The following is a 25,458-nucleotide window of genomic DNA, read 5'->3' on the forward strand; positions in this document are numbered from 1 at the left end:
GCCCGGCCGCGGTCCCCAGTGCGCAGAGCAGGGCCGAAATGTCAGTGCTTCTTTAAAATCCGTGAGGGTTTCTAAATGTCGTCCGGCGGCTCCTCAAAGCCCGCACCGTCCTTCACTGCCTCACAGCAAAAATTGGGGTGAATCTAAGGAAGGCTGGCCCCCGCGGAACTCCCCCGCAAAGCCGAGGTGCTGCCTAATCCCATTAGCAGGGTGTTAATTTAACAACCTCCTGGCGCTGCCCAGCGCGGGGCTCCGCGCTCCCCACCGGCGTTCCCGGGTCTGCGGCTCTCGCCTCCCTCTTGCCCTTCTCGCTGGGTTTATTCGGTATTTCACAACTCCCGGGGTTTGTAATGGCTCTTGCGGTCATTAACGTGATTTACTGAGGCTTTCTCCTCTAATTACCTCGCCCTCGAGCTATTAAATGCATGTAAGCAGCTCCGCGGGGACCGAGGCACAGCTCGCCGGGCCCTTCCGGGACAGGGGCCTGGGGCCGTTCCGGGACGATGGAACGGGGGATGCTCGGGCCACTAGGACGTGCCCTCCACGGATCGCCCCCCCACTTCGGATTTGATTTTCCTATCTTGAAGCACCAGCCAGCCCCGGCCCTGTCCCCCCTTGGGAGAGGACGGATCCTTGCCGAAGTCAGCCCCGGCGAGACGCTGAAGCACCTCCGATACCTGCACCGGGAACAGAGCACGGCTGGGACCAACACTGGAGCACCTCCGGTACCTGCACCGGGAACGGAGCACGGCTGGGACCACACCGGTTCCCCGGTCCCTGCCCGGGAGCGCGGCCGTGCCACAGTCGGGCCCAGGGGCCGAGCGGCGGCGGAGCACGGCCGGGCCGGGGCAGAGCAGAACGGAGCGATCCCGTTCCCCCGCGTTTGGCCCGGGAGAATTCCCGGGGACGGAGAACTTTATTTCAGCCGCACCGGGGGCAGCGGGAAAGGCGGCCCCGGCGCCTGGAGCCTGTTCTAAAAGTCAAATGGCTTCGGGTGCCGGAGCTCGTCCTCCTCCCCGGGAACAATGCGCTGCTTCTCGCTCACCTCCCCCTGCACCGCCCGGGCTTGGAGAAGGGAGGGGGAAAGCCCGAGCGGCTCTTCTCCTCCTCGGCTCTCGGGGGGCCGTTCCCCGGCGGGACCGGGAGCGGCTGGAAAAGCAGAGAAGACCCGGGTTGAAATAATCAGGAGCGATTTATTCCCCTGGAGTGACAGTTCTTTTGAGCAGTTGCCGAATGGCAGTTTCTGTCTTTCTGAAAGCTTTTCTTCCAGATTCTGTTCAGATTAGGCTGGGGAGATGAATGAGGCCATTATCCAGCCCAGTAGCTATTCTGAAATGCCAAATTAATTACCAAGGGCTAAATCAAGGCGATGGGGGCTGGAGGGGAGAGGGGGGCGGCGGTTTGAGGTGTGAAAATATCTCCGCGATCTTTTAAACACGGGCACGGCGGGCGGCCCGGGCTGCTCCCCTCAAACCCCCCGAACTTTCCCTCCGCCAGCGCGGGGGCAGCGGCGGCCGGAGCCGGGCGGAGGGACCGAGGAGAGGCCGCGGCGTCCTGTTCGGGTTCCCCTGGCCTGGCTCCGGCACCACCCCGCCGCTGCCGCATTTCTCAGCTCCGATGGGGCCGCCGGGCACCGCGGCCGAAGCCGCTTGTGCCGCTCACGGGTCCGGCGGCCCCACCGGGCCCTCCCCATCACCTCCCCAGCACAGGGACTCCCTGTCACCTGTGCCCCGGTGCGGAGCGCTGGGCCGAGCAGCCCCGCTGCCCCCAGACCCCTCTGCAGCGGTATGTCCGCAGCTGAACGCCCGGGACATTCCCGAATTCTCTCCGCTCCGGAGGGCCGGCTCGGGGATGCGACAGTGATCAGCCGATCGCTTCTTTGCGACGAGAGAGGGAAGGAGGAGGGCGAGGGATTGTGCAGGGATGCTGATTCATAACTTGGTTCGTGCTGCTTGGCTTGGAGAGTCACAGAAACACCGCGGAGAAAGGGGAGAAAGACCGGTCCCAAGGGAATTGGGAAGAAGGCTCCGCTAGCTCTTCCCGAACTGATGTCTCTCTGCCAGCACAGATGACAACATTTGCAGATGACATTTAATCCTCCACCCTAAAGCTCTGTGGCTCCCGGCAGGCAGTTATTGTTATTATTGTCGCTCTAATATTTATGCTTTGCTCCCAAACAAGTGTAATTTCCCCGATCGCTTTGTAGCTCCTTGGCCCCTAATCCAGTTTTCCCTTCAGTTCCTGGGAGACCACACCTCTGGCTCCTCTCATTCATGGGTAAAAAAAAAAAAAAAAAAAAAAAAAAAAAAAAAAAAAAAAAAATTGAACGAATTTTACATTAAAATTAACCGCTTAGGGAACGGCGGGTGAAGCCTGACTATCAGTTTGGGAAGGGGGGAGTTGGACACGGGGCTGATGCTGAATCCCCTGCAAATACCCACGGTCATTGAGGGACATCCCGGCTCAGCCTGGGCAGCAGTGACTGCAGAGCCAGGCAAGATTTTTCCTCGCACTAGACAGTCCTTGCAAACGAGGAATAAGCACCAAGATTTCCCAGGGGCTCAGAAGTGGGCTGGAGAAGGAATCAAGCCTTTAATGTAAATTGGCCGTGGCTGGCAGAGACCACTGAACACTGGGCTATTCAGCATCTCTGTGAACCTCTAATGATCAACTCGGTTTTCAATTATACACCCACAATTGCCACCAAGTGAGATAAGCCTCCGGAATACTATATTTTCTCTTGCAAAATGTTTTCTTTGGGGCAGGCAGGCTGGGAAGCTCAGTGAGTAATATTTGATTTATTTTCAGCAGCCAGCAGAGCTCCCGGCTGGCCCGAACAGGAGCCAGACTTGTCCAGAGCGGCTCAGGCACTCCCGGGACCTCGCAGGTGGATTCAGCCGCTGCAGCACTGCGGGTCCCAGATATTCCCAGGAAAACACGGGCGCTCCTGGATGGCAAAGTTGTCAAATCCTTTGATTTATTTGTGTGCTTCCCTACAGAAACGACGGCTTCGTTTGGATGGGTGCAGATGGAGCACAGCACAAACAAGGCAGCTGGGGCTGGGAAATGCTGCCGTGTGCTGGACATGCTGCCGGGGGCTCATCCAGGGAAAAGCGGGTCCGGGAGCACGCACAGACCCCCCCCAGAGCCCAGCTCCTCCTGCACTCCAAACAAGGCTACATCCGGAAGCTGTTTTCAAGTCAAAATTACTTTTCTGAGCAATACATTACAGGGACGGGACAAGAGTGACTTGGTGACCTCACAACAATGTTCTGAGCTCCAGGGGAAAGAAATACCCGAATTGGGAGCTCAGGTCACTGGGAATGTCCCAGCAGAGCTGGAGAAACTTCCCTGCACTGAATTGATGGAGGCCTGGCAGGACTCCCTGCACTGATGGAGGGAATATCCCTGTGTGTTTCTGTAACCCCAGTTTCAGGGATCTGCAGGACTCTGCTGCCAGGCTGAGGTGTAGGAGATGTGGGGTGCAGGAAACAGGTTTGGGGTTGGAGGAGACAGATTTCTGTATAAATATTCCTGGGGATCTGTGTGGAGAGGAGGGGATGGGGATATCCAGTTTATTCAGTAAAATGTTTAGTTCACTGAGACTTTGGTGCCACTCTGCAGATCTTACTTTTAGATTATCAAAGCACCCTCCTGGTTCTCAGGGGACTTGAAGCAACTCCGGGCTTCCTACTCCACTGTTTAGGGCTATTCCCTTCATATCCAGTATTTGTGGTCTGACTGACAGAGGGACCAGAGCAATTCACAAATCCCCAGCACCAAGGCCTAAGAGACCACCTAACCCAGGTGCCATGAAGGCTTTTGGGGACTCAGAGTGAGCAGAGTGTCCCAAAGAGCCCAGCTTTGACCCCACACCACATTTTGCACAGGAGTTTGGTGTCTCCACTCCAGCTGCGCCTTCACTCCCCCCTGGCACTCCCAGCTCGAGAGAGTCCTGGGCACGGTGAGCTGCCCCTCTCGGAGAAAACCAGCCTTGACTGAGAACCATCCACACCTGAGCCCTCCTGGGGGAGGGTAACAGCAAACAAAGACTTATCCTTTTCATATAAGCCCAGCATTACTCAGAGAAAATCGATCTCTTCACTCACTGCCTCGAGTTGCTTTAGCGAAGTCTGAGCAGCAATTCCAGCACAAGAGTTGTGGTGCTGAGGGAATGCAGATGGAGAGGGCCAGACTTAGCCAGGGCAAAGAGAGAACAGGCAGGACAGGGAACTCCAGCTGTGCTAGGGCAGGGACAGTGCAGTGAGCAGTGCACCACGGTCCTTTAAAATAACAAATATTCCTTTAAAATAATTAAATTGAACGGAGACAGTTTCTCACCTGCATTACAGAATTGTTTCTGGGCACAGTGAACAATACTGGTATCATTTAATGAGGGAGGTTTTTTTGGCTCTGGCACAAGAAACTGGCCCATGGAGAGATTTTCTCTCCGTGGAAGGTCGTGGAGCTGAAACCCTGATCCTAGAGGGAATGTTCCTCCCCTGTGAAAAGGAATTCGATCTCCTTAAGCTGGTGTAAGGTAAAGGTGGAACCTGACTAGGCTTTCAGGGTAGAGGGAGGGAGTGCGGCAGAGGCTGAGGCCAGGACAGGCAGGGCTGGGTGGATTTCAGCTACCTAAGGAGCAGGATTATCGAAACATGGGTCCCCAGAGGCTCTGGATTCCCAGCTCCCAGTAACTCCCTTTGCCAGATAATTAACTCTTCTCCAGCATTCCCTCTCCAGTGACAAGTAGCTGGTGGGACCCAGCTCCGATTGCAGCTGGGGCAGTCCCGAGGCAGGCTCTGTTTCAGCTGCAGATGAAGGCAGCGTTTTGTTGCTTTCTCTGTTTAGAAATAATAATAATAATAATAATAATAATAATAATAATAATAATAATAATAATAATAATAATAATAATATATTCCAGAGTATAATATCCTGAGTGCAGGATTTGTAGGGGTTGAGCCATCAAGGCTGGGGCAGGGCAAAGGGGGTCATGCAACAGCCCCATCCAGGCTTTGGGTTTTTTTTTTCTTAAGGGAAGTGCCCTCTGGGTATCAGACAGAGCACGGTGGACGCTGGGGCCTTCCTGGCACCCCAAAATCACGGGAGGCCGCCGAGAGGGTGCAGGGAGCGAGCCCTGGCCCAGCCCTGAGCAGACCCCTGCCATCTGACAGGACGAGTTTTCCAGGACCTTCCCCAGGGCGCTGCGCAGCGTTCGGGCTCCTTTTGGCAGCCATCCTAACCTAATTATAATTAAGGATGTATTAAGCGGGGATGAAGTGGCCTTCGAGTGGCTCTAACCTTCTAATGGAGGGCTTGGGGAGAGGCGGCAGGAGCGGCTCCGGCCGGGCCCTGAGGCGTCCTGGGAGCCCGGTCGGGGTTTGGGATGGGGCCACAGCTCCAAGGGAACCTTCCCGTGCCTCCTGCCGGGACACAGAGCCCTCATCCCGCCCCATGCCAGGGCTGGGTCCATGCAGAGCCACCCGTGCCGGTGCTGGGCTGAGCTCCGCGGCTTTATCTCGGCGCTGTGTCCGTCCTTACAGCCGGCACCAGTTCCATTCATCGGCGTGGTGTCCATGCCAGGCCAGGGGGCACGGGTGGATGGCATCGAGCAGAACCCAAAGCCCCTCTTTGGCACGGCCCTCCCTGCGCATCCTCCCCTGCGTGCGGAGGGGTCCGCACCGTCCCGAACCCGGCCGGGCCGCCCTGGCCCGCTGCCCCCGGGCACCGCCCAGGGCCCCGCGGCTCCTCGGGGCGCTGGAGCAGCCGGGCACAGCTTGGGTGCCCAGCCCAATTCCTCGCTGTCCACTGCTGCTCAGCGGCACCGTCGCCTCCCTGGAATGCCGGAGGAGAGCGCATGGAAGCACGAAAGGAAGGGGATTGAGGCGGTGGTGGGAGAAGGCAAATGGATCTCTCCGGGTCAGCCTCAGTTTCCCCAGCTATTGAGCAGAGAATGATGCTCGCACCCTTGGTAAAGCTCTTTGCTGTCCGTGGCAGGAAAGGCAGCTCCGAACTTCAGCCAAGAGTGGCTGCAGGTCTCATCCCTGCTCCCGGTGCCTCAGGAACGAGGGGGAGGAGAAGGTGAAGCTCTTTTCTCTGTCCTTTCCCTCTATGCCTCCAGTAACCTCCTGCTGTTTTTCACTGTTCATCTTTTGCTAGAGAAAAGCAAAACCATTCTCCCAGCACAGCGCCTGCTTTGGATTCTGCTGGATCCTCATCTCCAGATCCTGCGGGTCCCGGGCACCCCGCTGGATGCAGGTAGACTAGGAATTCCAGCTGCAAACACCTCGCATCTATCAAACGCTGCTCCAGGACCTCGCTGTCCACAGCGCTGCCCCCTCGCAGAGGTGCCTTGGTCATTTGGTGGCACGGTTAATTGTGTGGTGACAGAAGCAGTAAAATATCATCGCTGTGAGGATTAATGCTGAGTGTGAGCTGTTCTCGTGGCACCAAAATGCACAGAAAACTGCACTGCCTCAAGCCTGGAGGTACCTGGCCTGCTGACCTCTGACAAGCCAGAGGGTTGGGTTTGTAATCTGCTCTAAACACACCAGTTTGTAGATTTAAGCCTGGACCCATTGATGGTAACTCGGAAGCTTTTGAGATCAGAGTGGCTTCACTCTAACTGTGAATTAAAGCATCAGGATGAAACTGGGAATGGAGCAAAAGGGATTGAGGTTTAAGGGAGGATGGACAGCAGAGGGCCTGGGTGTGTTTCCTGCCCGAAGGAGTCCTGGATTTGATGTAGTCCTCACTCAGAACTACCTCTGCCCACCTGGGCACCTCCCCTTGTGCCCACTCTGATGCCTCCAAAGGAGGGTTGAAGATGGGCTGCTCCAGCCCGGCTCTGTCCTGCTTCCAGCCTCTTTTGCTTGGGTTGGGTGAGATCTTTGTCCCATTTTTCCCATTTATGTCCACAAACCCTATTTTCTCCTCACGTCTGATGAGGGCACATCATTCAGGTGCCTGCACTGAGTTTGTCACACGGGTAAGGTGCAGGGCAAATGTCCCTCTCCCAGTCCAGCTTATCCCAAGGTGCATCTGCAGTGGATTTGTACGGGATGATTACTTATATTTAAAGCAAGCAAGGGAAAAGAAATTCACAGAAAGGAACGAGTCATAGGAGCTCACGCTGAGGCCCTGCTGCCATCTGCTGGGGTCCCAGCGCTGAGCCCACTGCACCAGCCCAGGATGGGGATCCGGGATTGGGGATCTGGGATTGGGGATCGGGGATTGGGGATCGGGGATTGGGGTTTGGAGATGGGGGATTGGGGATGGGTCGTGTCCGGCTGGAAGGGGAGGGGATGCCCGTCCTCGTTTTTCTGGACCTGGCCCTCTCCCGCTGCAACCTCCTTTGGGAGCAAAACCTCCGGAGACGCCAAACAACCCCAAGAGTCCCAGCTGAGGATCTCGGCTGTCCCTTGCTCCTCTGGGATGCCCCTCGCTGAAGTATTTCAGCCCCTGCATTTGGGAAGGCAGAGCCCAGCTCCTGAGGGGTGCAGGAACTTGTGGTTTCTACTCAGATTTTCAGATTTACACCTGATTTACACCTTGGCATAATAAAAAGTGCATCCAAAAGTGGAGGGGCAGTGACAGTGATAGGGGTGGGACATAGCTGGACGGTGCTGCCTCGGTGCCCTCGTGGCTGTGCTGTGTGACAGGGCTGTGACCTGGGGAAGGAGAACAAACTGCAGCTGCTCTGGGCTCACAGCCCTGCAGTTCTTCCACCTCCCCCTCGGGATGTGTGGCTGCCCGGGGATGTGTCCAGCTGTCCCCAGGCTAGCAGGGGTAGCACAGCACAGGCCCAGTGTGCAGCCAGCTCCAGGGTTTGCCCGGATTAATTCAGTCCCATCAGGACTGAGCGAGTCCTGGTTATGACACAGCTTAACTGGGGGTGCCCCGAGCGAGTTCCCAAATGCAGGCTCGATTGCTGAGGAGCTCACCAGGAGCTGGGGTGCTCCAGGAAGTGGAGGTGCTGCTGGCTCTGGAGACTCAGAGGAGGCTGAGGATCACCACAGCCGCAGATACCACGGGACCCACGGAATTTCAGCACCCTTACGTCGTCCCTCCTCCGGGCGGACCCAGGGAGGCTGCCAGAGGCAGAGCACTCCTTGGGAAGTATTTTCCAGGGATTCATTGCCCAGCTGGGTGCACAGGGCGGCTGAGCTGCACCCCCGGGGATGCTGAACCCGCTCCATCAGTGCAGTTCTCCGGCAGGACATAGGGTGGAAACCTCAGCCCACAGGAAAGCCGCTCCCAGCCCCGCGCTTCCCTGCGCTCTGCCCCTTCCCAGGGCTGCCTGCTCCTCCTGGTCCCGGACAGAGATCCGGACAGGAACCCCCTGCTGTCAGGGCAGGGAGCTTTGAGTAGTGAGGAGAGGGGTTCCAGCTTCGGCTGAATCCCGCCCGGAGTCGGGGTGAACGAAGAGCTGGGAACGTCGGCAGCTCCAGATCAGTGCAGACCAGACTCATCTGCCAAAAGCGAGACAGTTCTGGAGCCCTCCCAGCCCACAACTGGCCAGAAAACCTTTGACAACTCAGCAGATGGGGTCATGTAAAATTATATTGTCACCTCCTCCCTGGAAGGTGGAAGGGGAAGGTCTGGTGTCAGATCTGCCCGCAGCGAGGTCTCTGCCCCAGTTTCATTTCTCAAGGGCTGCGAAAGAGTCTGTCAGGATCCTCTGAGAAATGAAAAACACAAGTTGTGGGGAAAACCAGAGACAACAAGGTTCCCTTTTCAGTGACGCTGCTTCCCCTTCCCTCCGAGGGACGGGCAGTGGGGAGAGGCTGCAGAGCTGCTCTGCTGGGGCTAGGATGCTCCTATTCCTGTGGGAACTCGGGGAGAGGGAAGCAATGGACTCACCTGGAGCCTATGCAGCCCCGGCAGCACACAGCAGCCTCGGAGGCTGTGTAAGGACAGGGTCAGCCATCCTAAAGCTGCTGGAAACCCTTGGAGAATGCTGGAAACCAGGGAGATGGCTGGCTGCAGTCTGCAGAGCTCGGCTTGAGTGTAGAGCTGACTTTATGGCATTTTTGGGGGGCTGAAATTCTCGATTCCCAGTGTGGGGCTGGGTTGGAGTTGCTGTTTCAAGAAGTGTGTCTGGGTGTGGAGCAGAGAGGAATGGGAGCAAGACTGTCATGAGCTGAACTTCAGCGTAAAGTGAACTTTGGTGCCCAAGGCCAGGTTGGATGGACTTGGAGCAACTTGTTCAGTTAAAGATGTTCCTTCCCCTGCTGGAGGTTTGGGACAAGATGATTTTCAAGGTCCTTTCCAACCCAACCCAACCCATTCTTTGACTCTGAGGTGTTCACAGAGAACCCAAAGGTCTAAATGAGCTCAGCAGAGCACAGCCTCAGCTTCCTCCTGCTGGGGCTGGTCAGCAGCTCCAGGGGCAGGAACTCAGCTGGGATGTGCTGGTGCTCCATGGCCATGCTCTGGCTGGAGCTCCTACAGCTTTGGCATCATTGTTGGTGTCATCACAGCCACACTCAATGCTACCACTCCTCGTGGGTGGGAGTCCCTGGGGATGCCATTCCTGCTCTCTATGTGACCCCAAAAGCCACCTGGGATCACTCTCCACTGCCTGCTGTCACCCTGGTGTGGCACCAGCATCCCCAGGATCCCCTGAACTCCAAGCAGCTAGCAATGAGGAGGAATTCCCTGCTCCAGGGAGCTCCCGGGAACATGCTGGTGTCGACATCCCTTGGAGGTGCCCCTGCTCCAGAGCCCTTTCCCCGAGCTGGCTGTGTCAGCCCTGCAGCCCCACGCGCTGTTTGTCACTGCTGCAGCCCTGGCACGGCCCCTCCCTGCCCTCCTCCGCTTCCTTCCGCCGCCGCGAGCCCCCCCGGCCCGTGTTTGGTGACTTCCTCAGCTGCTCCGGGCCCCCAGGGGCAAAACAAGGAGCTCCCGGTGCCGCAGGTGGGGAGGGAAGGGGACAGGAGGGGACACACTGCAGCCTCAGCAGCCGGAGGGGTTTGGCTTCTGCAGCCTTGGCCCTTCACACACCTCCCAGTTCCTCCAGTTCTGGGATCTGCCTGTGATGAGGAGGTGGGAATGGGGCAGAAGGGGTGGGAAAGGTCAGACTAGAATCCCAGGCTGGCATCCAGTGAAGAGCTCAGGCCTAGAGGAGCTGGGACACAGAGCTCCATGTGAGCACTTGGCTGTTTCCCAGGTCAGTGCCTTGGGGCAGGTGGCACCATGACATCGACAGCGGACCTTCCCTGTCCCGCTATTTTTGCTGCTTCAGGATTTCTTGTGAACTGCTGGTGGCCACTCAGCTGGCAAAGGCTGAGCCCATGTCCCTCCACGGGGATTTCACCTGGCGCAGGTGACACAAACATCCGGGGCTCTGGTCCCTCGTGCTTTGCACAGCGGGCGTTTGTCTCCATGGGTCACCAATGAAAGGGGATTTCGGCTCTGACTGGGTTTGCTTTTTTTAAAATTCACTGGAATTTCACTGCGGAACCCACAGCTATTTTGGCCCCCGAGTAGGTTTCGAGTCTCGGAGCAGCAGTGGCAGCGGTCACTCTCTTTGACAAACCGAAATCCGCAGAGGAACCCACCCAGATTCCTGCCCTCAGCCCCGGCCCGGCCAGCCCCGGCCAGCAGCCCCGTGCTCAGGTGGGGCAGGGGATGGGTGTGGGAGCCAGAAATGAGCGTGGGATGAGTCTTTGCTCAGGAGCAGCCATGAGGGCAACTGGAAAAGGCCATTCTCAGGTGCCACCAGAGCAGACACCAGCAGAACTTCCCCATCCTGGTGATGAATGGCTAGATGGCTGAATGGCTGGATGGCTGAATGGCTGAATGGCTGGATGGCTGGATGGATGATGGATGGATGGATGGATGGATGGATGGATGGATGGAGTTGCAGGTGAAGGGTTGGAAAGGTGCATGGATGGATGGAAAGAAGAAGAGATTGATGGAGGGAAGGGCAGATGGATGAATAAGAGGATGGTGGATGGATGCAGGGATGGATGAGAGGCAGAATGGCAGGAGCAAGGGACAGAAGAGGGGTGGACGAATGGAAGAGTGAAGGGTGGAAGGGAAAGTGGTGGTGGAGTCGCGATAGATGGATCCATGGATGGATGGACGAGGGGATGGCTGGCCGGCTGAACGGCAGGGGGTGGCAGCGAGGCAGGAGCAGCGGGATGGCTGGCTAGAGGGAGGGAAGGATGGAGGGACGGAGGGAGGGATGGATGGATGGATGGATGGATGGATGGATGGATGGATGGATGGATGGATGGATGGATGGATGGATGGATGGATGGAGGGAGGGAGGGAGGGAGGGAGGGACGGAAGGACGGAAGGCTGGGTGGGCGGAGGAAGCGGGGGCGGGGGGCAGGTGCCGGGACATGGCCGGGGCGGGGCGGGCTGCGCACATGTGCGGGGCGGACCCACCGCCAGCCCCGCCTGCCCCGGTGCCGCCGGTGCTGCCCGGAGTGGAGCGGAGCCCGGCGAGAGCCCGGCGGGGCCGGCCGAGGATGGGCACGGAGCCCCGGCGGCAGCCGCCCCACAGGTGGGAGAGCGGGGGGAGCGTGTGACCGGGACAGGGGGACCGTGCACGCACCGAGCCCAGGGTAAGCGGGGCGGGGGGCTCCGTGCATGTAGAGGAAGAGCTCCCTTGTATTCCCAGGGTGTCCCGTGGGTTGGGGCGTTGGTGCCCAGTGGGGCTGTGTCGTTTGCGGGGGGCTCGCTGTAAATGGGGTAACAGGAGGGGGCCAGAAACCAGTGTCATGCGGAGGTCCCGTGTGACCGGGGGCTTCCTCTTAAACCCACCAGCGGGGTGTCATTACCCGGGTTGGGGGTTTCTCTTTTAGCCCTGGAAGGGGACCCCCGCACCGCGTCTCCCTCGGGGTGCCCTTGCAGCCCGTGCCTGACCGGGAGGAGCCGGTGTCACCCCGCGGCTGGGGACGGTCCGGCTGTCGTGACTCATTTCAGGACTCTGTGTTTACTTTCCTCCGCGTGGCCCCACGGAGCTGCTGCTCGGGGCCAGGTGTGGGGCCCTGCCCGCCCCGGGGGACCACCCTGCCGTGGCGGGGTCCCCGGGAAATCCCAGGGGCTCTCTGGTCCCCGCCCGGAGTTTTGGCAGGGCTGCTGGCGGGGCAGCAGTGACTCACCCCTGTCACTGCAACAGGAGCCCTTCCCTGAAGGGACCCAAAGGTCACAAGTCGCCTGCTGCTCCCTCAGCTGCGTCCCTGTAGCCTGAGGGGCTGAGGTGCAGCCCGAGGGAAGGCTCTGCTTAGGCAACAGGATGTGGTTTGGGATGAGAGAAGTTCAGCAGCGTCACCTCTCCAACATCGGGGGCTGGACACGCGCCAGCCCCGAGCTGTCCCCGAGCTGCCCCTTGCAGCAGCCCGTGCTGATTGTTGTGCCTGCCAAGGAGCATCTGCCATCAGGTGCTTCTGTGGCCTCCCAGTGTCACCAGTGTCACCCAGTCAGTGCCCAGCCCGGCCTCGGGCCACGCTCCGTCCTGCACCCGCTCCCCCCAGAGGATGTTGAGCTGCTTTGGAGGTGTGAACCCTGAGGGAGGAAAAGGCTCTGCTGATTCAAATCACTAACGAAAGCGGGAGAAAAGCTTTCAGCCCTTTGTTTTCGTGTTCGTGACAATCTGGCTGCTGTCACCCAGCACCCCTTAGCTTTGCCAAGGGCTGGTTTCAGGGCTGTGCTGCTCCCGGTGCAGCGAAACTGCTCAGGCAGCTGCAGGCTGGTGCTGCTCCTGCTGCTTGCCCTGATGCTGAACAGCTGCAATTTATTTTGTTTACCCGTTTAGGTCAATTTTCTAAATCTCGGTCCACTGCAAACTCCAGGGATTGTGCAGGATGTCAAGGCTTTAATTTTCCTGGTTGTCAGAAAGGTCTCTTGGTTTGATGTCTGGGTTCTTTTCTCTTGTTCAAAGGACAAACTCGGATGGATTCACGAAGCGTTTCCGAAACTTGGTTGCAGAGAGGTTTGGAGATCTGAGTGTTGTTCAGATTAGAGCTCAAATACAGAAAGGTGAGAAGATAAGGAGCCAGAGCCCGGCTGTGGTGGTTGCAGTGGTTCCATCCCTCAGCCACGGTGACTGCGTGAGGCCGGAGGGCTCAGGTGATGCTGGGAATGCTCTGCAGGTTTCTGAAGGAAGCAGCTGGGCAGAGTCAGGTGTATTGCAGGCAGGAGCTGGGATGTGAGCGTGGTCCAAGGGCAGCTACAGCCTCGCCATGTGGTCCTGCTGAACTGAAGTGGGGAGAGCTCAGTGCTCTGCCTTCCCTGGCTCTGTGTGGCCGCCCCTGTCCTGCTCAGGCAGAGGAAGGGGCATGAGACGTGTTGGAGGTGCTTCTTCCGAGGGAGAAAGTGGAGTTCTGGTGTGCAGTGGTTGGGTGAGGGGCAGCCCCACATCTCAGGGCTGTAGGATGGTGCCGCTGGGTTTTCCTTCCTCCCCAGGGAGATTAGGGAATCCAGCTGGGACAGAAACCAAAACTGGCCCCGTGTGCCTTTTTGTTGAACGTGAAAAAGAAGATGTGGGTTTTGCACTAAGGAAGAAGAACTGAGAGCAGTGGGAAGTGCTGGCAGAGAAGAGCAGTGGCTGCTCCAGCAGGATGAGCTGCTCTGGCAGGGCGAGCTGCCCGTGCTCCAGCAGCCTCAGGGCTGAGGGATGCCAGAATCAGTGCTCTGGTTCTGCTGGGGACCAGGGACACCCCAGCATGGCATGGGGACCTTGCCATGCTGCAGCTCACCCTGGAATAGTTTCAACTTCTCTTTTTTTGGCTGCCTGCTGAGCACGGTGGGGCTGCCCAATTTTGCATTATTATTCTGCAAGAGGAAAATTGTGCCTGAGGCTATCAGGGGAAAGTGCTCAGGTGAGCTCCCCAGGTGCTTTTGAGCAGTGAGAGGCTCCTTTTGTGCCTGAATTCTTGCTCCCAGCAGCGGTTTGAATTTCCGAGTGAGAGGATAGGGAGGGTGGAAGCGGTTTTTATGGAATCTCTGCCCCTGAGCTCCCTGGGCATTGCACTGCTGCCCTGCAGGTCTGCCGTCATTGCAGCTCCGTGCTTTGCTGGTTCGGGCTGGAAATGTCACTGCTTGGAGGAAAATGGGAGCAGTGGATGCAATCCAGGCTCTGCAGCTGCAGCTCTTTCCCTCCTCTTTGCTTTGCTCCCTCTTCCCTCAGAGGCTCAGGATTCCCCATCCTTGTCCTGTCTCTCATGTCCAGTGTGAGGACAGGATCCCACCCACCCAAAGCTGTCACCGGGGGCTCCAGGTGACTTCTGCAACCCACCCGGGGCTGCGCCCACCTGGTGTTGTGCCAGGGTTGTTTGCTGATCCAGGGATGTTGCCGAGGATCCAGAGAGCATCTCCCTGTGCCGCAGCCCGGAGGAGCAGACAGGACCTGTCACCAATACTCCCTGCTGGCACCCAGCCCTGTCCGCGGCCTCCTGGGTGGGAGCCTGGGGAGCGGCCGCAGCTCCCGAGCGCCTTTCCCAGCACGGAGACCAAACCCCGCCGTTCCCGTCCTTCTGATCCGTCTTTGGCCGCCAATTAGCACGACGTGAGAACTTGTCTCCCTGCTGACGCGTCCGTGTGACTCCTCAGATGCTTTAATTGCGGTGTTTTCGGCGGCCGGGTGCAATGAAATGGTAATTGTTGTGATTGTGCGCCGGGCGGGAACTGAGAGATGCAGCTCTTTGGCGAAGCCTAATTAGGAAATAGGGACACTGTTGGGAATGGCTCTGCGATGTGATTTTCCTAATGAAAGCCGCTGAATAGGCAGCCTTGTAATGAAGAACAGCCTCGCAAGGGCACTGCCAATTGCTCTTCTCTAGTGTTAATTTTGTATTTCCTCCCCATTGTTTCTAATACCCTCTTGGAAAAGCTTGAAGATAAAATGCTTTATTTCCTTGCGCCTCGTATCCTGTTTGGCAAGCGGCGATTGGAGCATGTGCATCTGGAATACATGAGAGACCAGGCAGGAGCTCCTTCAGACTTGTTCATCTCTGATTTCAAGCTCTGCCGCTGGAAAAAAACCAAAAAACCAAAAAAACAAATCAACTTCAGCTTGCGGGTGCTGGGCTGCCTGGGATGGCAGATGTGCGGTTGGATGGGAGCTGGGGCTGTGGAGCCAGAGCAGAGCGATGCTCCGAGAGTGTGGTGGGGCTTTTGGAGCCTGAGGCTGGGCTGCTTTCATCTCAGCTGTGTTGAACCTGCAGCGCTGAGAGCTCACCCAGATTCAGTCTCTGGCTTGGTAAAGCCGAGCCTGGAGGCCGGACCTGCCGGGGCAGCTGTGGCTCAGGGCTCCCACCTGGGCTGCTCCTTCCCGGAACGGGGCTGGAAGTCTCAGGGTGCCTGGGCACGGCCCTGGTGCCTGCCCACCTGTGCTGCCCAGGGAAAGGACCGCAGGTGGTTCTGGGCGGCAGATGTGAGCCTGAGCCGCTGGCTGAGTTAAAAGGGGAATAGAAAAGCGCTCCCTGGTGCTGTGAAATTATCAATGACTCTGCGTGCCGCATGGGCTCTCTTTGTGTTTGTAAGAGAGATGGGTCTAGGCTTGACTTGCCCTCCAATGCTGTGATTCATTGCTTAAAATGCCCACAGTGCTTGGGCTGAGAGCACCCAAAACGCTGCTGGTGCTTATTTTGGGGTGGGCTGAAGCAGAAGTGAGCAGAGCTGGCATGAGCAGCCCATGTGATGGGGATGCCCGGCACGGGGGACACGGAGCACTGTCCCGACGCTGCTGTGTCTGGGCAGGAAGGGCTCAGCTTCACTCTGACCTTGTGATTGCCCTAAGCAGCTGCCGGGGCCGGGAATTTGCCGTGACTGTATCCCGTGTTGAGGGGTTTGTGTGGCTGCTCCGGGCTGTTCTCACTCCCGTGATTGCCGGTTCCAGTGCAGAGCTGTGTGGATGGGGCACGGCTGCTGTGTGCACGCTTTGGGAAAGGCGCCGTGTCCCTGAGCCTGCAGAAGTGTTTTTCATCCCTTGCACAAAGGCCCATTCTTTGTTGTCTCAAATTAGGATGAAATGCTTCCCCTTTCAGCTGCTTCCCCCATTGCTCTGTGTCTATTTAAACCCTCAGCCCAGAGGCTTCTCGGCAAACAAGCTCCCATCCTTTCAGGTGGCATTTCCCTTTTCTCATTGTTTCTGGCAGTCTGTACATGTGAAACTCCGCTAATGTTTCTTCATTCTCAGTGTCTTTATGTTGATAAAACTCGTAAATGAGTGCACACGAGTGTGCAGCTGCCTGGGGGAGTCACAGCATCTCTCAAGTGTTGAGGCTTTGCAGTGCGAATGAGGGAATTCCAGGCTGGGAGAGATCCCTGCTGCTCCTCATGCAGCTGTGGGGATCCTGCCTGCGGCCTCCCTGGATCAATTAGCTGCGTTGCAATCAAAGCCGAGAAGATTAATGTTCCCCGAGGGCTGCTCATTAACTGGGAATTGTCCCCAGATTGATTTGGTCTCCATGTCAGGGGTGCTGTTCCCTTAGAGAACTGCAGGGTATGGAGGAATGGTTGCAAACCTGCTTCTTTGGCCTAGAGCACACCCAGAGCTTGGGAACTCCATGGCCCTGAGCTGCCAGGTCCCGGTGGTGGGTTTAGAAATGATGGAGGATATTGAGAGTCAAACGAGATCCCCCATCTGCTCCAGGTGGGCTCCAAGCAGGGCATCATGAGGGTGATGGTTTAGGATGGGAACAGCCTTTGGAAGCTGGGTGTTTACAGTCCCTGTCAGCTCAGCTCCCAGGAGCAGGGCTGGGATGAAGGGCTACCCCTTTTGGGAGAAAAGCCCCTGTGCCAGGATGCTGCAGCCCATCCTGGGAGGACCTGGGGGCTGGAAGTTCATGTACTGATGTCCCTGCTCCTGTGCTGGGTGCCTGGGGAGATTGGGAGCTTGCTCTGAGGTCAGGGCTGTGCCAGCCTCGCTGGAGGCTCCTCGGAGCTGGGTTGCTCTTGGTGTCACTTGTGGCTGTGGTGTCACCTTCAGATCCAGTCCCTGAGCTGGGGAGAGGGGATGAAGAGTCATGGATGAGTTCTTCATGTGGAGAAGGGGGCATCTCTTGCCTTGTGGTCTCCATGGATTTTTGGGCTGCCAGAGACGTAGCTCTGGTTGTGCAAGGCCAGCCCAAAGAATGGTCCAGCTCAGGGCCCTGCCCCAACCTCCCCAGTGCCAGCACCTTTCTTTTATGCTGCCTGTCCCCCCTTCACATCTGGACACGGGAATGGCCTCCAGCACTGAGCCTGCTGCTTCCCAGAGGTGAACATGGGGTTTGGAAAGGTTTCAGGCTCTGGGCTCATTGTTCTCCTTCACAGGGAAGTGTGGATGCTGCCATGGCTGTTTGAGGGTGCTCAGGAGATGAAGCCTGTTGGGCTTGGCCACTGCTGGATGGGTGCCCCCTCTCCCTGGGCTGTCCCCCCATTTGGAGACTTCCTTTCTTCCCCTCACTGTGATGGGGATGCTGTGGTTGTACCACTTGAAGTGGGACTCACACCCTCCTGTCAGATTTGTGAATTCCAGCCCCACTTGCCCTTGGCCTGAGGGTGATGGGCACTGGCCAGAAACGTCCCTTCCATCATCTGTCCTTTGTGGTGCTGCAGCCAGCGGTGCTGGGAATAAACTGAAGGGTTTGGGCAACCAAGCCAGGGACTGAAAAGGCTCCTGGGTTCCCAGCAGGGCCTCCACAATGGCAGGAAGCAACTTCTAAAGCTTCCTTTGGATACACAGGGCCTTAGGGGAAAGATTTACTTGCTTGTTTATGCTGGAAGTTAATCTGTTTAGTGGGTTTGGCATTAGAGTTCACAAAAAGCCCTCAGAAATGGTCACGCTGCTTGTTTGTAGGGCTTTGTCTCTCACTTACTTTGTTTCACAGCTGGAGGAGTTAAGCAGAGACAGAGCCAACTGAAATTTCACGTGTAAACTTGTTTTTCCAAATAGCCAGAAGGAATTAGGATCTGCTCTCCCCTCCTGCATCAGCAGAGAGCTGTAAGGGGAAGGCAGTGAGGCAGGGTTGGGGTCCCCTCTGGGAGGGACCCTTGTGCCACCTCCTGGGATGGTCCCTGACTTTGTTCAGGCTGGGAGACATTTTTCCAATTAAAAAAACCCAACAGACCCAGCCTAGCACCCCTCCCTGTGAGCCAGGGTAGCCAAGTAAGGAGCCACAGGACATTTGTGGGGGGCAAAAAGTCCTGGGAGGGGTTTGGAGAGGCACAGGAAAGTGCTGAGGCAGTGGAACACAGAACGGGGGATGAGAAGCTTTCCTGGTATCAGTCTTGGCGTCTCCCTCGAGCTCAATGCTGCCCTGAATGTGACAGTGCCACCCACACGTGACCTTGCACAGTGAACAGGGATTTTCCCCAGGAGCACAGCCAGGGAAGGGCCTTGTCCAGGGCAGCTGCTGGAGGAAATGTGAGACAGGGGCTGTGCCCACAGTGGGGGTGCTGGGCACCCTCCTGATCCAAACACTGCCTTGTAGCATCTTCAGCTGCCAGGAGTTCATGGGAAGAGCTCAGCACCAGCTCGGTGTGGGCATGGACCCCAGGTGTCCCACAGGCTTTTGGGAGGGTCTCCTGCTGAGCCTGAAAACACCTTGGGTTTAACACCTGCACCCCAGGTGAGTGGGCGCAGCCCCTCCGCCCAGCAGGGATGTCCCCTGTGTCCTGTCCCTGGGGAGTGCTGGGAGGAATCACTGGCCATGGCTGTGTCCGTTCTCAGCAGAACAGCTTGGGCTGCTGCTGTACTTTGGGAAAACCCGTTTTTTCCTCTCTAAATTACGCGCTTGCTGAATTTTTTATTTTCCCCCCATCTCTCCTGTGACACACAGGAAGTCCTGTACTGAATTTCCACCTTCCCTAGAGAGCAGCCCTGGGGTTTCCATCACACCCTGCTGGTGACACCCAGCTCCCATCAGGCTGTGACTGCACCACGGCTGTCCCCAGCCTAAATCCTCTGGGGATTTCACCTGGAGCCAGGAATTGCCTGTGATGTTAGGTGGAACTTCAGCCTTCACTGTGGTGACAATGACTGGTAGAGGCTAAAATTAACTCTTGCATCATGTGGCCAGGGGTTTTCAGAATTGCTGCCAGGAACAAGAGCATTTCCTCTCTGAAAACCAAGCTATAAAACTGGGCTGCTCTTACTCACATCAGATCTGTGTCATTTCTGTTGGCCTTGGGGTTTTTCAGGAGGAGAACAGAGGCTGCTCTTACCTTGGCTGAGTTTTGCCAAGCTCCCAGAGCCTAGTGAGTGGGCAGGGGTGAGGTGGAGTGGGGTTGGTGATGTCCTGGGTGGCCTCTCCATCCCAGGCTGGGTGTGGGAGATTCCAGGCAGGTTTGGAGATGTTGCTGATTGCCGAGTTGCTGTTGTTGATGAGAGCAAGAGGAGAGGAGGTGGGATTGTCTCTGTGTTCCTGGGCATAAAGCAAAGCCCAGGCTGCTGAAACTTGCCGGTCTTGGCCTGGGGGGTCTGAGGGAGAGCAGAGTGGGATTATTCCTGCTGTGCATGTGGGAAACAGCTCAGGAGAACAAAGATGAGAGCTATCTTGCTTAGGGATGGCCTAATAGGCCTAAAAATTCCACTTAGACTGCCCTGAAGAGGGGTTTGAGCTGGGTGGGGTGAGCTGCCCTCCACAGCAGGTGCTTTGTGTCTGGAGATTGTTAATTTGTTTAATCACCTCAGTTTTGCATAGGTAAAGTTGGAGGCAATGACTCCTGTCCCTGGATAGACCCAGAGTCACCACGGAGCTCCACAGCAGAGCAAAGAGCTGATGGGATCCTCCAAAGTCACCACATGATTTAGTGGTTTTCCCTCTTGCTTGGACTCCATCGTCTTTTGGGGCTCAGGATGATAATCCTGAAGTTCCTGGTGGTGTTGTAAGGAACAAGACACCAGGACTGTTGGCTGCAGTGCCTCGTGTGTTGGTGGCTGGGCAGAAGTTCACACAGATTTCAGGGCTGGACAAGATTCCTTCCAACCCAAACCACGGTGTGAATAAACTCCTCAGGGAGTACAGTGCCCCTGGCCATCCACAGCCAGCTCTACACAACTGAATTCAACCAAATCCTCGTCAAGATTAGTGTTTTGTAGACCAGCAATGGCAGTTTCCTTCTTTAGCTGGTGGTGACTGTGGACTTGAACCCCCCAGTGGTTTCTCCCTCTCTGAGCAGCTGTGCTTTGGGGAGTTTTTGGAGGGGAACTGGATTTTCCTGCTGAATCCTCTCTTCTGGTGGGGTTGTCCTGCTCAGCAGTGCTGGAACCTGAGCGATGCCTTCTCTGGGGCCACTGCTCTGGGCTGCAGCTCGTGGTTGGAGGTGTGGGAAGCCGTGGCCCAGCCTGACCTGCCTGAAACTTCTTGCCAGTAATTTGTACCCAGTGGGGTAGGTGGGGCCAGGTTATGAACTACCTTAGGAAAGACCTGAATGGCTCAGGAAGGTGAATTTGCCCATCTGTGTGACCAAAAAGACTGTCTCTGATCTTACCAAGACTTTCACACAGGCAGCTCCATCCCTCAGACTCAAGTGACCCCATCTGAAAGGCTGCATTGTCTATTGAGGAGAATCGATGTCCACTGACACCAAATGCAGCCAAATTTCCTTTGTGGTTTATCCCAGAACAGCAAGTGTTCACCATCCCTTCTTATCCCCCTAAACCATCACAGCTGGATGAGGGCCTTGAGTTTCCTTCTCTACCTGCCTGTAGAGGCCCCAGTGAATTTTACTGTCCCTGAGGACTTGGTCCATCAGAGAAATTCCACTTCTCTCATTTTTTTCAGGGGGAATGGAAGCCCTTAGAGGTGGCAGATCTTGTGTGTTGCTCCCTCAGTAACTCCCAGTGAGGTGTGAATTCTGGATGTTCTGTTCTGACTGTTGGAATGCTCTCCCTGCTAATTAATGTGCTGTCATTCCAGTGCTCATGGATATTCCCTCTGAAAACACCCCGAGGGGTGAGCTACAGAAGGAACTTGTAAATAGTGAATGTCTTAAGGGCTGTGCCACTTCTGGGTGTGCTGGAGAGAGCTTCTGATAATGGGGCTTAACGCCCTTGGGGAAGGGATGCAGGAGATCTTTCGCTCTAAATGGGGATGAAATTTCCATCGTGGCAGCAGAAATCCAGGCTTTAATGGCTGCAAGGAAAGGAGTGATGATTGAGTCTTCATGCAGACTGGAAAACAGAGCCCTCACGCTGAGCAAATGGAGCAGACTCTGGTGATGGATGGTGGGAAGAGCCTTTCCTTCAGTTTTAGGCAGCAGCTGGTCAGGATGGAGCTGTTCTTTCAGCATCCAGGTGGGAAGATCCAGCTCCATGAACACACAGGGAGGAGTGGATCTCTTGGCTGTGGCTCTGCTCCTCCCCAGCACCAGACAGTGCTGCCTGAGGGGGAACTGGCCCCTCAGACAAGGAGGGAAGGCCCCAGGATTGCCTGAGCCCAGCTTACCCATCTGTGCCGTCCTTTCGGGGAGCTCAGAGTCCTTGCTTGGCCCTGGGGCTGCTTTCCTGTCTCCTTGCACAGTCCTCTGTGGCCACATGCCCTGCTGGGGTATCTGGCAGCCTGTTTTTTTCTGACCAGATCATTTCTGTGTGGGCTCTGTTTCTGTATTTTCTTGCTCTCGACTGTTGAGGTTCCTGGAACTGCTTGCCCCAAAGCAGGGCTCTCTGCAATCCCAGCCCTGTTGCGCAGCGTGGCCGGAGCTGCCCCTCGGATGTGGCAGGAGCCTGAAATCCTCCTCCAGGATAGGAAAGGGTGCCACAACTTCCTTCTGGCTCCGAGCACTTCTCTTTTTGGCACAGCACACGGAAGGTGGGGTAAGAAGAACTCTGAAATTGCAGAAGTGTGGGCTGCTCTTGGAAACTGTGTCCAGCCACGGGCTGGGGAGGGGATCTGTGTGGGGATGGATTCTGCTCCTGGCCTGGGGCTTCCTCCTCAGTCAGGAAGAGTCAGAATGGCAGGAGAGCCAGAGGATGGGGGCTGCAGGCTCTGCAGGCACAGCTGCCTTCTCCTGTTTTTCACCCTTGGGAACCACCCATAGTCGCCCATGGCTTGTTTTGGATCTCTTGGAATGCTGCTGATTTCCACAGGATTATTCCCACTTTGTGATGATTCTCTTGAGCTGCTGAGGAGGGAGAGCCCTCAGCCAGGCCTGAGCTGTGCTCGTGGGGATGCTCTTGGCTGTTCCCACTGAGGCTGCCAGGTTTTGGCTGGAGTTTTCTTTGACCTCATTTGATTACCAAGCCCTACGTGCTCAGGACTGGGGCAAAACATCCCAGGGAAAGTCGCTTATGCAAAAACCCCCAGAGCCGGTGCATTTCCAGAGACACAAAGGACTTCCCAAGGTCACACCACAGCTTCTGAGCCTGGGAAAACTCCCCAAGGCAGCTGAGGGGGGAGAGGAGGACTTGGACCCATGGGGGCAAGCAGCAGCAGTTTGGGACAAGCTGGGGATGGAGATGACTGAGGAGGAGTCATCTTGTCCCTGTGGGCTCAAGGGTCCCACAGCCATCCCCAGCAGCACTTCGCCTCCAGCCTGGGCTGGGCTCAGGGCTCCTGCTGCAGCTTTGGGGGCCTGGAGGAAGGAAGGAGCATCCCCAGCGTGGGGAGCAGCCCGAGCCCCCCAGCTCTGCTGCCTGCTGGAGCCAGGTGTTCTCCAGCTGTTCAGAGAGGAGATGCTGGGAGGGGCTGGAGTGAAAGCTGTGAGTGTGTGAGGAGAGGAGGTGCCACCACAGGGAAGTGTCTGTGAGGGCTGGCAGCAGGCACGGGCAGAGCAGAGCTGTCCTGAGTGGCACAAGAGCTGCTGCAGCCCCTCTGTGCTCTCCCACATCTCCAGGGGTGGCCCTGGCACCTTGGGTGAGTTTCCTTTTCTCTCAGTTATTCTCAAACCTTTGTCCTGCCAATGGCACAGTGGAGCAGCAGATCCATGGTTGGGGCCAGAGCCATAAGGACATCTTTAGATGGGCTGGGATGGGATGAAGGATCACGGTCAGTAGCAGTAAGGGAGAAAGGCTGGATCCCTTTGATGCAGATTTAAGCCCAAATCTCTTGGTCCTGAGTGGGCCTCTCAGAGCTGAGTCCTTCTCTGCCAGGTGACTCCTTGGTCTGGGACTGAGGAGCTCTTCCAGCTTTGGGGGGGGGGTATCCTAAAGCTCCGTGTTTCAGAGAGTTTGTTGGGTTTTTTTCCCTCCCCCAGCTCGATCTGTAAGGGCTGCACTTGGGATCAGCACTTTGAAGCCTTAATTGCAATTATGAATCTTCCTCTGTTCCCAGGTCTCCCCTAATTGGCTTCCTGTGCAAACTTCCAGAGCTGGTAAAAACAAAACTGCAGTTTTTGTGAGGGAGCTGCTGGCGTGAGACTCCCGAGCCCAAATAAAGCTGGGCTCAGGCGGGCCCTGTGTGCTGCTGTGCCCAGATGCTCACAAGGGTGGCATTATATCAAACCTAAGCTGATTTACATGCTTGCATTTGCAAAGTGCTAATCTAGTGGGATTTTTTTCTTTCCCCCTCCTTTTCTTTTCAGCCCCCTCTAATCTCCTGCTCTCCCTGCCAGGTTCCCAGCTCCTTTGGCTGGAATAGGCCCCAGCTAAATCCTTTATCTGTCTGTTTGGCAGTCCTGGGTGCAGTAGTTAGCAAACGAGTGACACTTTTCCTGGCTCATTAATTAGATTTACTGAGCTGAGTGCTTGCTGCAGCAGCAAGAGTCTGGACAAGGCAGTTCTGTATTTTGTTTCTTAGAAATTTGGGGGTAAAAAAAAAAAATACAAACCCAGTTCCAAGGCAGTTCTGGTCCCAGTGGTCAAATTCACAGCTCCCCCGCTTGCAGTGCTGCTGGGAACACGTGGTTTTCTCGTGTGCAGCTTTATTTCTGCAATTTGCTGCTGCATGGGCAATTCTGGCTGTGTGTCATTGTTTTGCTGCTCAGAGAGTTTGAGGAGGGGTGGCTGGGTACTGTGCTGGGTGCCCGTGGCAGGATGTCTTGGTTAAGGCAAGTGGTTCTTGTGGGTTACAAATAACCTCGGTGAAGTGTTAGTGTGTTTTTATGTATTATAAGAACACTTTTTTGGCATGGCCTGCTCTGCCAGCTTTGCCTGCCAGGTTTATAAATGGGATTGGGAAGGCTACAGTAGGTGATAAAAGTGAGAGGATGAAATAAAAGTCTGGTTCACCTTTACCTGCCACTGCTTTGCAGCTGAGGGACTGTGCTGAGCAAGAGGCTCTGCTGCTCCTGCTCGAGGGGAAACTGAGGCACAGAGAGGTCTCTGGGCTTTGATTGTGGACTTGTGGCTCTCTCTGGGAGCACTGGGCAGCACCAGTTGTCCCGTGTTGTCTGGGTTTAGGGACTGAGCTGGGAGGGTGAGGAGTGTTGGGCCCTGTCACCCCTTGTCAGGCACTGGGACAGCCTGGCGGATGCTCCTGGTGCTGCTGGGTTACAGATCGAGCTGGGGGAGGGAAAAAACCCAACAAACTCTTTGAAACACGGAGCTTTAGGATACCCCCCAAGCTGGAAGAGCTCCTCAGCCCCAGAACACCCCTGGCAATCACTGGTGCCAGTTTCCCACGTTGATGCCAACAAACGAAGTGCCCTGCACAGGAGCAGCTCCAGCACTGCCCACCAGAGAAAGCGGGGACGGAGCTGCCGCCGCTCCTGGAGGAGTTTCGCATGTCTGGAGCCGGGGGAGGAGAGCAGAAATACCTGCGGGGTGTCACAGAGCTGTGACCAGGGCAATTGGCGCTTCAGCCACGGGGGAGCTGCCCTCCCAGAGCAGTAGCGAGTGTTTATCCACCGCCGGGACAGGCGAATTGCCGCTAATTGGCTGCCCCGTAATAGCTCCGGGGCCAGACCGGCTAATTAGCAGGGTCTTTACACCTCCCCTGTTAATTTGGAGAGTGTAGGATATTCCCGGAGGGAGCTGAGCTCCCCGGGAGGTGACCCCCCATCAGCTGGCGGAGTCTTTGATCCCCTCCGGGGGCGAGCCGGGAGCTGCAGCTGGGAGCCACCAGCCTGAACTCTGGCGAAAGAACCTTGCAGCTATTTTGAGCTCTCATTTTGAAGTTAGAAATCACAGAAATAATGTGAGGTCTCCCCGGAGGTAAGTGAGAAAGGGAATGAATTGCTCCCCGGCCGGGAGCGCTGAGGTGGGAAGTCGGGACAAGCCTCGAGCCTCCCTCTGTGCTGGCAGAGTGGCCTCACTTGGCTCAACCTGTCCTATTTCTAAAAATTGTTTAAAAAAGACCATGCAGGCACCTCACAGAACCAGTCCCGAGTGCCCAGGTGTGACCTGAGGTGTGAGCGCTGCAAGTTAAAATAGAAAAGGTGGAAAAGCTGTGACAAGCACAGGATAATTCTGGCGACTGGATTTTATGGCAGCTCTGGGGTTTAAGGTGCCCTCGGGATCCCAGGATGGGCCAGGCTGGAAGGGAGCCCAGTGGCTCATCTTCAGCAGGGCTATCCCAGGGCACAGGATTGTGTCCGGGCACCTCTGGAATATCCCCAGGGAGGACATTCCTGCTC

General features: G+C 56.5%; 1 protein-coding gene across 2 annotated transcripts in view; it reads left to right on the forward strand.

Moving 5' to 3' along the window:
• Positions 1–11,444: 11,444 nt before the first annotated feature.
• The window catches only part of PIK3R5 (phosphoinositide-3-kinase regulatory subunit 5), a 42,101-nt gene continuing 28,087 nt past the window's right edge, over positions 11,445–25,458 (forward strand). Inside the window, exon 1 of one of the 2 annotated variants that reach the window (XM_014886856.2) lies at positions 11,445–11,579. The gene's annotated coding sequence lies outside the window, so the exon portion shown is untranslated. Of the gene's footprint in view, positions 11,580–22,713; positions 22,800–25,458 lie in introns of those variants that run through there. The other variant, XM_014886857.2, reaches the window with a different exon arrangement.

Source organism: Sturnus vulgaris, chromosome 20 (assembly GCF_052056855.1).
Source record: "Sturnus vulgaris isolate bStuVul1 chromosome 20, bStuVul1.hap1, whole genome shotgun sequence".
NCBI classification, from domain to species: domain Eukaryota; kingdom Metazoa; phylum Chordata; class Aves; order Passeriformes; family Sturnidae; genus Sturnus; species Sturnus vulgaris.